At 42.9% G+C, this 16,592-nt stretch overlaps 2 protein-coding genes across 5 annotated transcripts in view; one reads left to right on the forward strand and one right to left on the reverse strand.

The window, feature by feature from the left end:
- LOC126995846 (uncharacterized) overlaps positions 1–16,592 on the reverse strand; it is a 49,214-nt gene that overhangs the window by 28,534 nt on the left and 4,088 nt on the right. The gene's annotated exons all lie outside the window — the stretch shown is intronic.
- LOC126995848 (lachesin-like) overlaps positions 9,957–16,592 on the forward strand; it is an 81,909-nt gene continuing 75,273 nt past the window's right edge. Inside the window, exon 1 of one of the 2 annotated variants that reach the window (XM_050855727.1) lies at positions 9,957–10,025. The gene's annotated coding sequence lies outside the window, so the exon portion shown is untranslated. The remainder of the gene's footprint in view (positions 10,026–16,592) is intronic. The other variant, XM_050855726.1, reaches the window with a different exon arrangement.

A 16,592-nucleotide genomic window follows, 5' to 3' on the forward strand; every position in this document is an offset into this window, starting at 1 on the left:
TCAAGGGAGGAGGAGGTGGAAGAAAGAGAAATAAACGCTTGGGTTAAAAAGTTAAATCTGATAGGAAGGAGAGAGAGAGAGAGAGAGAGAGAGAGAGAGAGAGAGAGAAATAGAGCTTTGCATGACTAGATATTTAGATTTGACAATCCATCTTTTGTTTTATCTTCATGAATTTACCTTTTATCATCCTCTCTCTCTCTCTCTCTCTCTTACACACTATACCTCTTTCTTTCATACTTTTTCTTCTCTTTCTCTCTCAAATCTCTCTTCACTCCTTTTCTTTCTTTTTTTCTTTCTTTATTTTAACATCTTACATATTGTAAATGTGTACATATATGTTGATGAGCGGGCAACGGCCCGCCGCTGGGGGAACACTCCCTTTCCTTTCCCTTCTCTCTCTCTCTCTCTCTCTCTCTCTCTCTCTCTCTCTCTCTCTCTCTCTCTCTCCCCAACACCACCACCGCGTTATCAGAGAATGGCCCATTAGTGGCTACATCACCCTGAGGACCCAATACAGATAACAAACATAGCCTCATGGTGGGACATGGCAGGAGGAGGGAGTAAGGGAGGGGTGCGCTGAGGGTGTGTGGGTGTGTGGTGGGTGTGCGTGTGTGTGTGTGTGTGTGTGTGTGTGTGTGTGTGTGTGTGTGTGTGTCTTTATGGAAAACAGAATAAGCGAAGAGAGAGTCAGAGAAAAGTGGTTGAGATGAGAGATGCACATTATAATTACGAAGAAGTGTTGTTGTGAGTGTGGGTGAGATGTGGGGTGTGGGGGTGTGAGGTGGGGTGAGTGTGTGGCTTTATAGATCACAGAAGGGATGGGCAAAGAGACGGTCAGAGGAAAGAGGTTGAGATGAAAGATACAGCGAAGTGTGGGTATGGGTATTTAATAGGGGGTAGACAGTAAGCAAAGGGCACACGTGAGGTCGTAGGTGCCGGGCTCATTAGGGAAAGGAAAGAAAAGGAAGGGAAGTGAAGGGAAGGGAAGGGACAGGTAAGGGGGTGAGGAAGGGCGTGGCGTCGGTGCTTGTGGTCATAAGGAAAATTGGAGGAAGAAGGAAGAGGGAGATAAGGTCGAGAGGAAGGACTGTATGAGTGATGGCAGTGTTAAAGTAATAAAGAGAGAGAGAGAGAGAGAGAGAGAGAGAGAGAGAGAGAGAGAGAGAGAGAGAGAGAGAGAGAGAGAGAGAGAGAGAGAGAGAGAGAGAGAGAGAGAAGGTATTCATAGCTTATCTCAACAGCAAAGATATTCAGTAGTTAGATAATATTTTCTTCTGGTACTCAATATTTACCTTTCGTTACTTCCTTAGGACGAAAAATGAAGATATAGAAAACACCCCTTAGAATTTTCATCTCAAAGTGTGATAACATTTCTTTTCCTATCCTTTTACGATTATTTTTTATTCATTTCGCAGGAATATATCAACAGGACGAATTGACAAGGCTATCATGGCCAAAGTATTTAGAGGCGTGTAATAATACTTCTTTCCCTTTCCCTTTACGAAGCTTTTTCTTGATTTCGCAGGAATATATAAACTTTTTCACTTACTGATAGGACGAACTGCATATGGCGGGAGAATATCATGGCACAAGTATTTACGAGCGTGTAATCATATTTCTTTCCAGTTCCATTTACGAAGTTTTTTTTTTTTCTTCTTTTTGATTTTGCAGCAATAAATCAACTTTTTTTTCACTTACTGACAAGATGAATTGGCGAGAGAATATCAAGGGCCAAGTATTTACAGGCGTGTGATAATTTTTTCTTTTTTTCCCTTTACGAGTTTTTTTCTTCTTAACTTCACAGGAATATATCAACTTTTTTTCTTCACTTACTGACAGGTGAGAGTAAAATGTCTAAAAAAATTCATCATCAAGTGTACTAATATTTTTTTCCTTTTCCCTTTACGAGTTTTTTTCTTCTTAACTTCACAGGAATATATCAACTTTTTTTTTCACTTACTGACAGGTGAGAGTAAAATGTCTAAAAAAAATTCATCATCAAGTGTACTAATATTTTTTTCCTTTTCCCATTACGATTTTTTTCTTAATTTCGCAGGAATATATCATTTTTTTTTTCACTTACTGACAGGACGAACTGGCGGGAGAACATCATGGCACAAGTATTTACGAGCGTGTGATCATATTTCTTTCCAATTCCATTTACGAATTTTTTTTTTCTTCTTTTTGATTTTTCATGAATATATCAACTTTTTTTTTTCACTTACTGACAAGATGAATTGGCGAGAGAATATCAAGGGCCAAATATTTACAGGCGTGTGATAATATTTCTTTCTCCTTTGCCTTTACGATTTTTTTTTTCACCTTAATTTTGCAGGAATATATACTTTTTTCATTTACTGACAGGACGGGATATCATGGTCAAAGTATTTACAGGCGTGTGATAATATTTCTTTACCTTTCCCTTTACGAAGTCTATTTTTTCTTAATTTCGGAGGAATATATCAGGGTTTTTTTCACCGACTGTCAGGACGAACTGGGGAGAGAATATCATGGGCCGAGTATTTACAGGCGTGTGATAATATTTCTTTCCCTCTCCATTTACGATTTTTTTAATTTCACGGGAATGTTTTAATTTTTCTTCTTATTTCGCAGGAATATATTAAGTTTTTTCACTTACTGACAGGACGAAGTAGCGAGTGTATAATGCCTAAAAAATTTCATCACCAAGTGTGCTAATATTTCTTTACTTTCCCTTTACGAAGTCTTTTTTTTTTAAAGTTTGCCGGAATGTCAACTTTTTTTTTCACATACTGACAGAACGAAGTAACAAGTGTATTATGCCTAAAAATTTTCATCACCAAATGGACTAATATTTCTTTCCTTTCCCGTTACGAAGTCTGTTTTTTTAAGTTTGCCGGAATGTCAACTTTTTTTTTTCACATACTGACAGGACGAAGTGGCGGGAGTATCATGGGCCAAGTATTTACAGGCGTCCACGCTCGATAAAGTCCAGCGTCACCCCTACGAAGGTTATTTTTTGTCTTTCAATTTTGCATGGAGTACGCCTGGTCGTTTGTGTGTGCGTGTGCGTGTGTGTGTGTGTGTGTGTGTGTGTGTGTGTGTGTGTGTGTGTACGTGTGCGTGGGGCGGATCCAAGCAGGTAAAATTGCTAAAAAGGGCGGAGTCTGGAGTTTACCTAAGTTGATCGCCTCTCCTCTCCTCTCCTTCATCTCGCCTCACTCCGGCATCTGTCTCTTGAATTTACGCCCCTTCGCGCACAATATTTATTCCTCAGACTTGGAAGGCAATAAGATGATCACCTCGCTCTTTTCTCTCTCTGCCTCGCCGCAATCCTACATCTGTCTCTGTTCTTTAGCATCAAGGGGCATATTTGTTACTCTTCTGACTTTAAATCTTAGCGCATTTTATTTATTCCTCAGACTTGGAAGGTAATAAGATGATCACCATTCACCCAACTCTTTTTTCTCTCTCTGGATCTCGAAAACAATTCTTCATCTCTCTTTGTTCTTTAGCATCAAGGTAAATATTTGTTACTCTTTTGAATCTACCATCTTCGAGGACAATATTTATTCCTTGGACTTGGAAGGCAATGCGACGATCACTTTACTCTTTTTCCGCTCTGTCCCTCGCCACACTCCTGAATCTGTCTCTTTTGTTTAGCACCTAGGAAAATATTTGTTACTCTTTTCTGATTTTACTATCTTCGCCCTTATTTTAAGTTTTCTTCCATAGACTTGGAAGTCAACATGACGATCACTTCAGTCTTTTCTCTCGCTGCCTCGCCACACTCCTGCATGTCACTGTTCTTCAGTGTCATGGAGCATATTTGTTACTCTTCTGGCTTTACATTTGCGAGAGCAATATTTAATTTCCTTCCTCAGACTTCGAAGGCAATAAGATGATTACTATTTACCCAACTCTTTTTTTTTTTCTCTCTGCATCTCGAAAACTATCCTGCATGTCTTTATTCTTTAGCATCATGGAGTGTATTTGTTACTGATCTGACTTTACATCCTCGCGCACATTGTTTATTCCTCAGGGAAGGCAGTCGCCGAGTGGTCAGCGAGCGGGCGTGATGAGCCCGAGGACCTCGGTTCGAGTCCCACTGAAACACGTTGATTCTTCAAAACCATCGCCAAGTGGCGGAAGATTACCCACATTCTCTCCAGATTTTCAATCAACTCCCAACCTTCAGCGACTTCGTTCAAGTGGAGCACCGGGGGACAGCATGGACCAGCACGAGTCATACACCCCGACAGCCACTATAAATAAAATTCGCCTGTGCCACTAACGGGCAGGGCCGTCCAAGAGGCCTCTCAAGAGAGCCTACCGGCGCTACAGGCAGCACCTACTTGGAAGGCAATAAGGCGATCTCCTAGCTATTTTTCCTCTCTGTCCCTCACCACACTCCTGAATCTGTCTGTTTTTTAGCATCATGGAACAGATTTATTACTTTTCTTACTCCACCATCTTCGTGCACAATATTTATTTCTCAGACTTGGAAGGCAATAAGGCGATCTCCTAGCTCTTTTTCCTCTCTGTCCCTCACCACACTCCTGAATCTGTCTGTTCTTTAGCATCAAGGAACATATTTATTTCTTTTCTTACTCCACCATCTTCGCGCGCAATTTTTATTTATCAGACATGGAAGGCAATAAGGTGATCACTGCTCCCCCAGGTCTTTTTTTTCCTCCCTGTATCTCGAAAGCAATCCTGCATGTCTTCGATCTTCAGCATCGGGCAGTATTTTTGTTTCCCATACTTTGCTATAGCTAGTACATGAGGATTCCTTCGCCTCTATTCTTTCTGCTTTCTCATCGTTTCGGCACAATTCGGTATTTTTCACTCTTTGTTCTTTTGAATTACGCAGTGTTTTTGTTACCCAGACATTGCTAGCTGGTACACGAGACTCGCTGCACTTTTATTTTCGTTCCTTCACTATTTCGCTACAACTCTGCATCTCTTTCTCTCTCTGTCTGTAGTTTATCATCACTAAGACTTTGTGTTAGCGGGACGTCGCTGGACATAAAATCACAGAGAATATGAGCTATTTTTTTCCCACCTGTTGTCATTGCATTACTTTGGTGCCTATAATATCAGAGTAAATCAACTTTTGTGGGGTTCGTTGTCTTTTTATTATGTTACTGGCGATATTCTTTAGGAGGTGATACGTTTTAGGAGAAGCGCAGACAGATATCAGCGTCCACTTTATAGGTTCTCAGAAATAAACCCTCTGATCAAACGGATATAAAAACACTGGATACGCCTTATATCACACGCCCATGGGGGAGGAGAGAGAGAGAGAGAGAGAGAGAGAGAGAGAGAGAGAGAGAGAGAGAGAGAGAGAGAGAGAGAGAGAGAGAGAGAGAGAGAGATAACCCACCCCTAATTAAACGTAAGCCACAACCTTTATCACAACACGGGTGACTCAGACAGGTAGAGAGAGAGGATCGCACCCAATTAAATCAAGGCCCAGGTAACATTAATCACTATTATTCACCTGAGATCGCTGTGTAAAGGCGGCACACACACACACACACACACACACACACACACACACACACACACACACACACACTGGCTGGCTGTCATCTGAAGGCCAAGCACGAATTAACAGTCTCGGAATACAATGTTTATAATGAGGAACAGGATCGGAATCTCGCCGCATATAACAGAAGATAAACAACAAAAACAACACTGGAGGTGACAATTAACTTTACCGGGCCCATTTTAGGCAACATAGATAATGATGACAAAAATAATAATACTAATACTAATAAATGATTAAAATCAGTAAAGGGAGGTGGCGGCTGGGTGTCAGGGCGGTGTGCTGGAGGAGCCGGGTTCAAGTCCCGTCCGCTGCTACAAGCTCACAATTTTTAATCATCGCCGAGTGGCTTCAAACTACCTACATACTGTCCTGAAGACCACCTATCAACCCGGGCTCTGGCGAAACGACAGTGGAGCAGAGATGAATTTTGGGGGACAGCATGTGTCACTATAACCATCTGCCTGTACCATGGGGCCGACCAGCAGGCCCCAGCAAGATAGCCTGCCGACGGAACAAGAGAGAGAGAGAGAGAGAGAGAGAGAGAGAGAGAGAGAGAGAGAGAGAGAGAGCACCCCTATAATTGCCTTAGGAGGGATGACAGATAAAATGTCACTGGCATATAATTACACTTCACGATCTCTCTCTCTCTCTCTCTCTCTCTCTCTCTCTCTCTCTCTCTCTCTCTCTCTCTCTCTCTCTCTCTCTCTCTCCAAAGAGAAGGGAAGAAGACAGGAGAAAGAGAAGGGAAGAGGAAAGGGAAGAGAAGGAAAGAGAAAAGAAGAGGGGAAGAAGAAAATGAAGAGGAGAAGAAGGGAAGGGCGAGCGAGAATGGAAATTATTGTCAGCTGTTTTCTTCGCTTCTGTCTGTCTGTCTGTCTGTCTTCCTGTCTTACACACACACACACACACACACACACCAACATCTCACCTGCCCAGAGACTTGCCTAACCTGTCTAATGAGAACATTCAGGTGTTCTTATCACAGTCCCTCCCTCGACTCCCTTTCCTGCTCCCCTCCTGCACGTGGGGTTAGAGGAGGAAGAGGAAGGTGGTGGTGATGGTGGTGATGGTGTTGGTGGTGGTGGAAAGATGGTGGTGGTGGCGGTGGACAACAGGTAAAAGGAGACCTGAAAGGAGAAGCATCAGAAAAAAAGAGGAGGAGGAGGAGGAGGAAACATGGACGAGCAGACAGCAGAAAGCCTATTGGCTCATTGCGAGGATGCCTGCTTTCAGTGATTTAATCAATCCGTCAGCCACAGGAGTGGCTTGCGGGAAGGATTGAAGCACTACTGAACGTACTCGTGGATACGTTCAGTTCACTCCCGACGCAGCAAAGTGACGGTCAATGCGATTCTTAAAGGAGTTGATTGTTTCCGCACTAACCACTCCTGCAGGAAGGCTGTTCCAGTGGCGGACGACTCTGTTCGAGAAATAACTCCTGCCGATATCCGTAAAGCATCGCTTGGCTTGAACTGTTTTACCGTTGTTTCTTGTTCGCGGGTTAGATTGTAGCGTGAAGAGTTTGGAGTGATCAACAATGCTGAACTTGTTCAGGTACTTGAAGACTTGTATCATGTCTCCCCGCAGTCGTCTCTTTTCCAACGTGAAGAGGTTGAGTCTCGAGTCGTTCTTCGTAAGGTTGTGTTCTCAATGATGATATCATTTTCGTAGCGCGTCGCTGTACTCTCTCGAGTAGTCCAAAGTCTTTCTTGTAATTAGGAAACCACAATTGCACGGCGTATCCAGGTGGGGTCTTACCAGCGAGTTATATAAGGATAACATAACTCCCGGCGTCTTGTATTCGAAGTTCTTCGCTATGAACCCGAGCATAGTGTTGGCTTTCTTTCAGGCGGACTTGCAGTGATTTGAGGGTTTCAGGTCACTGCTGATAGTGACCCCGAGGTCTCTCTCCTCCTGTATTGCCTGTAGTGGTTCGCCACCCATGTAGTATGTGTGGTTGCTATTGCTGGACCCGATGTGCACGTGCATTACTTTACATTTGGTAGTGTTGAAGGACATCTGCCACTTTTCCGACCACTGAGCGATCTGGTCCACGTCTCTCTGGATAGTTTCGCAGTCTGCCCACCTTGGTGTTGTCAGCAAATTTAGAAAGAGTGGATTTTAATCCTAGTTCTAGGTCGTTGATATATATAATAAAGAGTATGGGGCCCAGCACTGACTCTTGTGGCACTCCACTTGTAACCGGGAGCCACTCGGAGGCCTGCCCGTTGAGTAGAACTCGTTGCTTTCTTCCAGTGAGCCAATCTTTTATCCACGCAATCAGATTGTCTCAAAGTCCCGACGATTTAAATTTCTTGAGAAGTCGTTCGTATGTACCTTGTCAAAGGCCTTTTGAAAGTCTAGATAGATAACATCGCTGGGGATGTGATTATCCCAGTTTTCATATATACCTTGGAAGAAGTCCAGTAGGTTGGTTAAGCATGAGCGCTTGTTCCTGAAACCGTGCTGAGCATCGGAAATGATATTGTTGTCTTCAAGAAACTTGACGAGTTTGTCTCTGATAATCTTCTCGAGAACTTTTCCCGCCACTGAAGTCAAGCTGATTGGCCTGTAGTTCAAGGCCACGCTCTTGTCTCCTTTTTTGTAGATCGGTGTTACCTTGGCGTTGTCTCTTGATCCGCGGAACAGTGATTCGTCGGGACAGGTAACTGCTGGAAGGATGGTCTTGCGTCTACGTCTGTTGGCAAAGGAGGAGGAGGAGGAGGAGGAGGAGGAGGAGAAACACAAAGAAACACAAAGGAAGAAAAAACAACAGCAGACCTGCTGGTCCTTACGAGGCTGTTTGTGACAAGCTACACTAACTGTCTTATCAAGGGTGGAAGATGAAGAACAGCAGAGGAGGAGGAGGAGGAAGGGGGGGAGGAAGAAGAAGAAGAAGAAAACGAAGAAAAAGAAGAAAAAGAAAAAGAAAAAGAAGAAGAAGAAGAAGGAATGAGGGGGTAGCTGGGACAGAGAAGGAGAAGGAAGAGGAAGGGGAGAGGGGGGAGGAGGAGGAGGAGAAGGAGGAGGAGAGGATTTAATGCGAAGCAGAGAGTAGGATGGAAATGAATAAAAAAAAAGTGTGATTGCAAAATAAATGAAATTAATCCAAAGCATCTTTTCGTTCTTTCACGTTAATAAGAGAAAAAATACTGTGGTATTACACTATTCAGTGTGCCGGGAAAAGTACTCGTTCATCTGCTGCTGATGCGAATTGATCTCATCCGCTAAAGTTTCAGTATCTGAGCAATCCGAATTCACGCCCGGCAAGTCAACAATTGACCGGGTCCCAGCACTTAGCGTCCTCGTGGAACGAAAACGTGAGTTTTGCTAAGGGCTACCCACAGCCTGTATCGATCTCATGAGGACTTTTGACTCAGTGCATCGTGACGCAGTCTGGGACATTCTAAGGACCCGTAAAATTCTTGCAAGGGTTACTGACCTGATGACTGGCCTTTACTCTGGGACTGAGAGTGTTGTGAAGTGTAGGGGAGGCGAGGCGTTTCCTCGCGTCCTTGCTGCATCACTTTTCAACACTCGCATGGACTGGGTATTACCGTATTAGTAAAAGTTGTTGACTAAAGTCGTTGAGGAGCATCTATTGGCGACATTGAGGTCCCTGACCTTGTTTTTGCTATTGGCGCTGTGCTTGTCGCGGAATCGCCGGAGGGCCTGGTGATGGCTCTCGAAATGCTGCACAAGGAAGCGAAGAATCTGGGACTGAAGGTCTCCCGGGTCAAAACCACAGTCCAGTCGTTAGGAGGCTTGCCGGATGACACAGTTGAGTCAGTTCAAGCATGTGGTAAGGATGTCGAGGTCACTCAAAGTTTCATATAACAATGGTGGGTCTTACTAGATAATCATTCGACGGACTGGCCTTACCCACGGTGTTATGGGCTCACTCATCAAGAGTTCCACAGGTTTGGTCGGAATTATTTACCTGTTGAAGTTCTACATATTTCGTCCCATTTATCACCTTTTAATATAAGCCAAGCAGGATGTCAACGAAAGGGACACACACACACACACACACACACACACACACACACACACACACACACACACACAAATCAAGTACTGTCAAGTGGCCGAAAGAAGGACGTGTGAGATATGGCAAAGTTGTGGAAGTAAGTAGCTGGCAACACGCTCTCTCTCTCTCTCTCTCTCTCTCTCTCTCTCTCTCTCTCTCTCTCTCTCTCTCTCTCTCTCTCCACCCCCTTTCCCCTTCACACACGCAGGCCTCCTAATAATATCTTGTATAATAATCACGACAACTCATAACGAACCTTCATATTCTTATTCCACTGAAGGCGAAGGCATTTCCGAGGTGTCTGTCTGTCTGTGTGTCCGGTGTTTGCCCTCGTAGGCCAGGGAGAGCGGGGTCAGTAGGGACTGTGAGGTTATATAAAGGCGGTGCAAGGCAGAGGGAGGGTCAGTGTGTGCTAGGTAGTGACGGGGAGAGGGCGGTGTGGCGCAGCTGGCTCTCTCGGCGGTGAGTGGAGATGTTGGCGGTGGTGGTGGTGGTAGTGTTGCAGGGTGTTACGTTGTGTGTTTAGGTATATTACTTCAGTCGTGTATAAAGAGACGCTTCCTCCATTGGGTTCGCATGCATATAGCTAGATAATTACCACCATAGAATAATATTGACTTTGTTGTGAAAATGAAAAAAAAAAAAAGAGAAAAATATAAGACTTACGAACGCATATTTATAACGGAGACAAAGAGAGAAAGACGCATCCTCTATTGAGTTCGCATGCATATAGACAGATAATTACCATCATAGAATATTATTGACTTGGTTGTGAAAATGTTAAAAAGGGGAAACAAAAGACACACGAACGCATATGTATACTGGAGAAAGAAAGGGACGCATCCTCTATTGGGTTCGCATGCATAAAGATATAATTACACCCATAGAATAATATTGACTTTGTTGTGAAAATGTTATATAAAAAGAAAAACTTAAGACATAAGAACGCATATTTAAAACGGAATGACTGAGTAAAGCTACAGATAATTATGTGACGGATAACTACAATACTGTCAATGTTGTGAATATATTAAAAACAACAACAATGAATTACGGATAAGTGAGTTTATTTTGTTGTAACGATAAATAGAATGAAAAAGAAAATAGCATAACTTTTTTTTAGATGAACATAAACAAAACAGTGAAAAAAATCGTATAAATTAACTGAAATACGGATAAGTGAATCTGCCTTGTTGGAATGATAAATAGAATGAAAAAGAGACAATTTTTCTTAGAGGAATATAAACAACAGTGAAAAAAATCGTGTATATTAGAGATACGTGACTGCAGTTTGTCATAATTATGCGGACGGATAAATTAATTGAGGAGTAAACAAAAATAACGTTGTTTTAGGAAGTATGAACACAAGAAAAGGAGACTGAACGAAAGCAGCAGAAGAAATGTTTGCTCTTGTCGATGTTGTTGTGGTAGTAGTAGTAGAACAGTAGTAGTATCAGCAGTAGTAGTAGTAGTAGTAGTAGTAGTAGTAGTAGTAGTAGTAGTAGTAGTAACAACAGTGAGAAAAAGAAAAAGAGTAAGAACATTGAATAAACAAATTATGAGGAAAAAAAAGTAGAGAGAGAGAGAGAAGGAATATAAAAACACAAGACACCAAGAACAAATATAAATGGAACAAACGAATACACTAATAAAATAAATAAACATTAGTAATTGAACAAAAAGCGTCCAGAGCTCAACCAACCAACGCAAGACTTCACTGACAAGGTTGTGTACATGACGTGTGTGTGTGTGTGTGTGTGTGTGTGTGTGTGTGTGTGTGTGTGTGTGTGTGTGTGTGTGTGTGTGTGTGTGTGGGGCAGGGGTGGTGTGAGACAAAAAGGATGAGAGAGAGAGAGAGAGAGAGAGAGAGAGAGAGAGTAAACAAGAACAGGTTACTGGCAAAAATTATGACCCTTTAAAAGATACTAACCAAAAAAATGAAGGTGCGTGAGCTATTATTGTTTCTTTTTTTTCTTCATCTTTACTTCTTCGTCTTGTATTCTTCTTGTTCTTGTTCTTGTTCTGCTCATTTTTCTTTTTCTTCTTACATTCTTTTTCATCTTCAATTCTTCTTCTTCTTCTTCTTCTTCTTCTTCTTCTCCTTGACAGATAAAACAACTGACAGGAAATCATCATCATCATCATTTTCTTCCTCTTGTTCTTAACCCCAAACACACACACACACACACACACACACACACACGTCAAGGTCAGTCAAGTACAAGAACAATCCAAAGTCCTTCTCAACACACACACACACACACACACACACACACACACACACACACACACACACACACACACAATATTTCACTGCAAACGATCACTATAAGCTAATGATATTCTCCACAACCTTAGTTTTTTCTCCACGCTGCAATAGTTATCAAGGCGATGTATATTATTATTATTATTATTATTATTATTATTATTATTATTATTATTATTATTATTATTATTATTATTATTATTATTATTATTATTATTATTATTATTATTATTATTATTATTATTATTATTATTATTATCATTATTGTTATCACTTGCTCTGCCCACTCTCGTATGTATTTAAAATGTTGGCAGATCGTGATGCTGGACCCCCCTTCACCTTCCCCCCCCCTTCTCTCTCTCTCTCTCTCTCTCTCTCTCTCTCTCTCTCTCTCTCTCTCTCTCTCTCTCTCTCTCTCTCTCTCTCCCTATCTGATAACACACCCTTCCACCCCCACACGGTTATCAAGAGTAATTTACATGAGTTTTATTTATATTTTTTCCTTTTTCCCTGTGTGTGTGTGTGTGTGTGTGTGTGTGTGTGTGTGTGTGTGTGTGTGTGTGTTAAGTGACTTGTTTAGTGTGTGTAGTGGTCCAATGAGCACACGCGAAGAGGAGGAGGAGGAGGAGGAATGAGGGATAAAAGGAGAAATAGTTTAATGTAGATAAGACAGAAAAAAAAAGGTAAAAATGTACAGAGAGAGAGAGAGAGAGAGAGAGAGAGAGAGAGAGAGAAAACAAGAAAATTCGCTCTCCCCTTTACGTCCTATTGTTACCCGAAACATTTTGTCATCTCGCCTCAAATGGCTCGACCCCACTTCTTGGCCCTGAATCTATTGTGTGAGCGAGGGAAAGGGGGATCTCTCTCTCTCTCTCTCTCTCTCTCTCTCTCTCTCTCTCTCTCTCTCTCTCTCTCTCTCTCTCTCTCTCTCTCTCTCTTTCCTATTCCTTCCTATCTTTCTTATATTGCTGTCTATTCCTATTTTTTAATATTTATTTCTTCTGGTTCTTTCTGTCTCCTTCTCCTTCTTTCTTCTTCCTCCTCCATCTCTTTCTCTTCCTTCCTGCCTCCTCTTCTTCCTCCTTTCTGTCTCTTCTTCTTTCTTCTACTCCTTCCTTTCTAATCCTCCTCTTTCCAACCTCTCTTCATCCTTCCTGCTCCTCATTTTTCAACTTCTTTTTGCCTCAGTCTCCTTCTCCTCTTCCTCCTTCTCTTCTTCCTTCTCATCCTCCTAAACCTTTCTGTCTCCCTTCATTCTTCCTCCTCCTCCTCATTCTACTCCTTCCTGCCTATTCCTACCCTTTCTTGCCTACTCCTCTTCCTCCTCATTCTTACAAAGCTTCATTCTTGCCTCCTACTATTTCTCCATGCCTTCCACTTCTTCCTTTCCCCTCCTCTTCCCTTTTCTTTTAGTTTCCTACTCCTCTTTCCTGCCTTCTACTCCTTTCTGCCACCTCCCAATTCTTCCTTCCCCTTTCTCTTTCCCTTCCTTTCCTCCTACTACTTCTCCTTGCCTTCCACTCCTTCCTGCCACCTTCCAATTTTTCTTTCCCATTCCTCTTCTTCCTCTTTATTGCCTCCTCCTCTTCCTCCTCATTCATCCAAACCTTCCTTTATGCTTTCTTCTACTCCTTCCTGCCTTCCACTTCTTCCTGCCACCGCCCAATTTTTCCTTTCCATTCCTCTTCCTCCTCCTCTTCCTCCTCATTCTTCCAAACCTTCCTTTATGCTTTCTACTACTTCTTCCTGTCACCTCCCAATCCTTCCTTCCCCCTCCTCTTCCTCTTTCTCCCCGCCGCGTGCCTGTATACCGCCTCTCACATGCCCGTATATAGTCCTCAGGCAGGCGGCGTTAGGCGAAGCGGGGACTAAGTGAACGCATTCGTCATGTCTTCTTAGTGTAGTCTTAGTGCCTTCCTGCGGCCTTATATGTGTTCGTGTGTGTGTGTGTGTGTGTGTGTGTGTGTGTGTGTGTGTGTGTGTGTGTGTGTGTGTGTGTTTCTCTGTCTCTTTCTGTCTGTCTGTAGTTTGTTTATCCTTTTCTATGTATTCCTATTATCTTGACTGTATCTTTCTCTCGTTGTTCTCTTGATTATCTATATTTTTCTCTGTATTTTGTGTTATATTTCTTTCTACCTCCATTTCTTCTTTTTTTTATTCCATCGGTTAGTTCTTTATTTTTGCTTTCTCTCTCAGCCATTTTTTTCTCTACAATTCTCTTCCTCCGTCTTTCTACAATTTTCTTTTTTTTAAATTTTTTTCCCTTTTTTTCTTGCTTATCCATGTTTTCTTTTTTTCTTTTTTCAACATTTTATCTTCTTCTTTCCCTTCCATGTTTCTTTTTTCCTCTTCTCTTTCCTCTTCGCTTCCTTTCACCCGTCTTTCTCAATTTCCTAACCTCCCACTTTATTGCTTCCCACATTACTCTCTCTCTCTCTCTCTCTCTCTCTCTCTCTCTCTCTCTCTCTCTCTCTCTCTCTCTCTCTCTCTCTCTCTCTCTCTCTCTCTCTCTCTCTCTCTCTCTCTCTCTGTGTGTGTGTGTGTGTGTGTGTGTGTGTGTGTGTGTGTGTGTGTGTGTGAGTGTTCTTTTTCGCTTATTATATCGTCATTATTTCGATTTTCTCAATTATTATTCCCTATTCTTTCAAGTAGAGAAATATATTAATAGAGAGATATAGATAGATAAATAATGACAGAGAGAGAGAATAGAGATAACTGTCATTATTTATCTATCTATATCTCTCTATTAATATATTTCTCTCTATTTCTTTATCCGTCTCTCTCTCTCTCTCTCTCTCTCTCTCTCTCTCTCTCTCTCTCTCTCTCTCTCTCTCTCTCTCTCTCTCTCTCTCTCTGTTTTCTTTTTCTCTTTCTATATCGCCATGAGGTCTATTTTCTCGATTATTTCATTCTCTATTTTCTCAAGTATCTCGGTTATCTCTCTCTCTCTCTCTCTCTCTCTCTCTCTCTCTCTCTCTCTCTCTCTCTCTCTCTCTCTCTCTCTCTCTCTCTCTCTCTCTCTCTCTCTCTCTCTCTCTCTCTCTCTCTCTCTCTCCGGTAGCCAGGCTCGCGTCACACATGTATTTACGACCAGGTATCGGACATAAACTTCACATCGCTTGAATATGACAGGTAACCATAAATTGAGTCCCTGTGTTCAGCGCCCGGGGAGAGAGGTGGAGAGGAGGGAGAGAGAGGGGAGACGAGGGACCAGGTACCTATACTTATACCAATCTGATGCTTCATGGCTTGGCTCAGACGTGCAGGTTAACGCGAGTCTGACAGGTAGTAATAGGATGAGGTAATAGGCGGAGAATGAGGGGGATCGATAAAAGGAAAAGGGGATGGAGGGGGAAGGGAAGAATTTGGAGGTGGCAGGAAGGAGTAGAAGGCAGAGAGAAGTAGTAGGAGGCAAGAAGGAAGGTTTGGAATAATGAGGAGGAAGAGGAGGAGATAAGAAGGGGTAGGATCAGGCAGGAAGGTGTAGGAGGAGGAGAAAGAGGAGACGGCAAGAAGGGGTAGAATCAAGGAGGAAGGTTTGGAGTAATGAGGAGGAAGAGGAGGCAAGAAGGGGTAGGATCAGACAGGAAGGAGTAGAAGGAGGAGACGGTAAGAAGGGGTAGAATCAGGGAGGAAAGTGTGGAAGGATGAGGAAGAACAAAGGGAGGCACCATTCAAAAGGAAGACCACCTGACCGAAGGACCGAATAAGGTGGAAAACGAAATCTAGGGAAACCGGAAAGGAGAAGGGGCTGAGATGGATGAGGTAATACGCGGAGAATGAAGGGGATCAATAAAAGGGAAAGGGGATGGAGGAGGAACAAAAGGAAGACCGCTTGACCGAATGACCGAATGAGCTGAAAAACGTGATCTGAGGATGAGGGAGACCGGAAAAGGGAAGGGGATAGTGTACTGAGGAAGACCAAATGAAAGAGAGACCGCTTGATCGAAGGAAATGCAGTACCGAGCCAAGTGTAGGGAAACTTTTATTTCAGTAAAGGAAGCAGGGGGAGAGGGTGGGGTAAGGGAGGGTTTCAGTAAGGCCGGTGGGTACTTATATTCTCTTCGTTGAGGGTGTAGGGGCGGTGTCAGGGTGGGTTTTTGGTGATGGCAGGGTGTACAAGGGTGAGGGGGGTTAAGGGAATAAAAAAGAAAAAAAAAGCCCGCTAATCACTGCCCCTATAAAAGAGAGTATAGATGAGTGTCACAATTGGCGACAGCGCATCAAGAAAGTGGAAAAAGCTAAACCCAAAGAAAAATATACTTTGAGGTTGGTTTTAGATGATGGCGTTAGATAAATTGCACGAAACTGGATACACAACACCTCACTTGAATAAATAAGCCCTTGTATTTTGCTTGCTTGGAATACGAAAACAGAGATATCACCAAGCTTGTTATGAGAGATTGACTTTGACACTGCTCTTGACACACACACACACACACACACACACACACACACACACACACACACACACACACACACACACACACATACACACACGCACACACACAAACACATACACATGCATACACTATATCCCTGTATGCTAAGAGAGGCCTTAAAATTAATTCACCACTAATCGATGACACATGCTTTACACACACACACACACACACACACACACACACACACAGACAACCCCCACCCCCACCACCCCACCCCCTACGCCTGTACACCCTGACAGATCACCTACAGGCCCCGACAACTTGCCTTCCCTCCCTTCCCCTCCCGCGCACGTTCACGGCACACGAACACGGGTTATG

This window comes from Eriocheir sinensis, chromosome 9 (assembly GCF_024679095.1).
Source record: "Eriocheir sinensis breed Jianghai 21 chromosome 9, ASM2467909v1, whole genome shotgun sequence".
In the NCBI taxonomy this organism is placed as follows: domain Eukaryota; kingdom Metazoa; phylum Arthropoda; class Malacostraca; order Decapoda; family Varunidae; genus Eriocheir; species Eriocheir sinensis.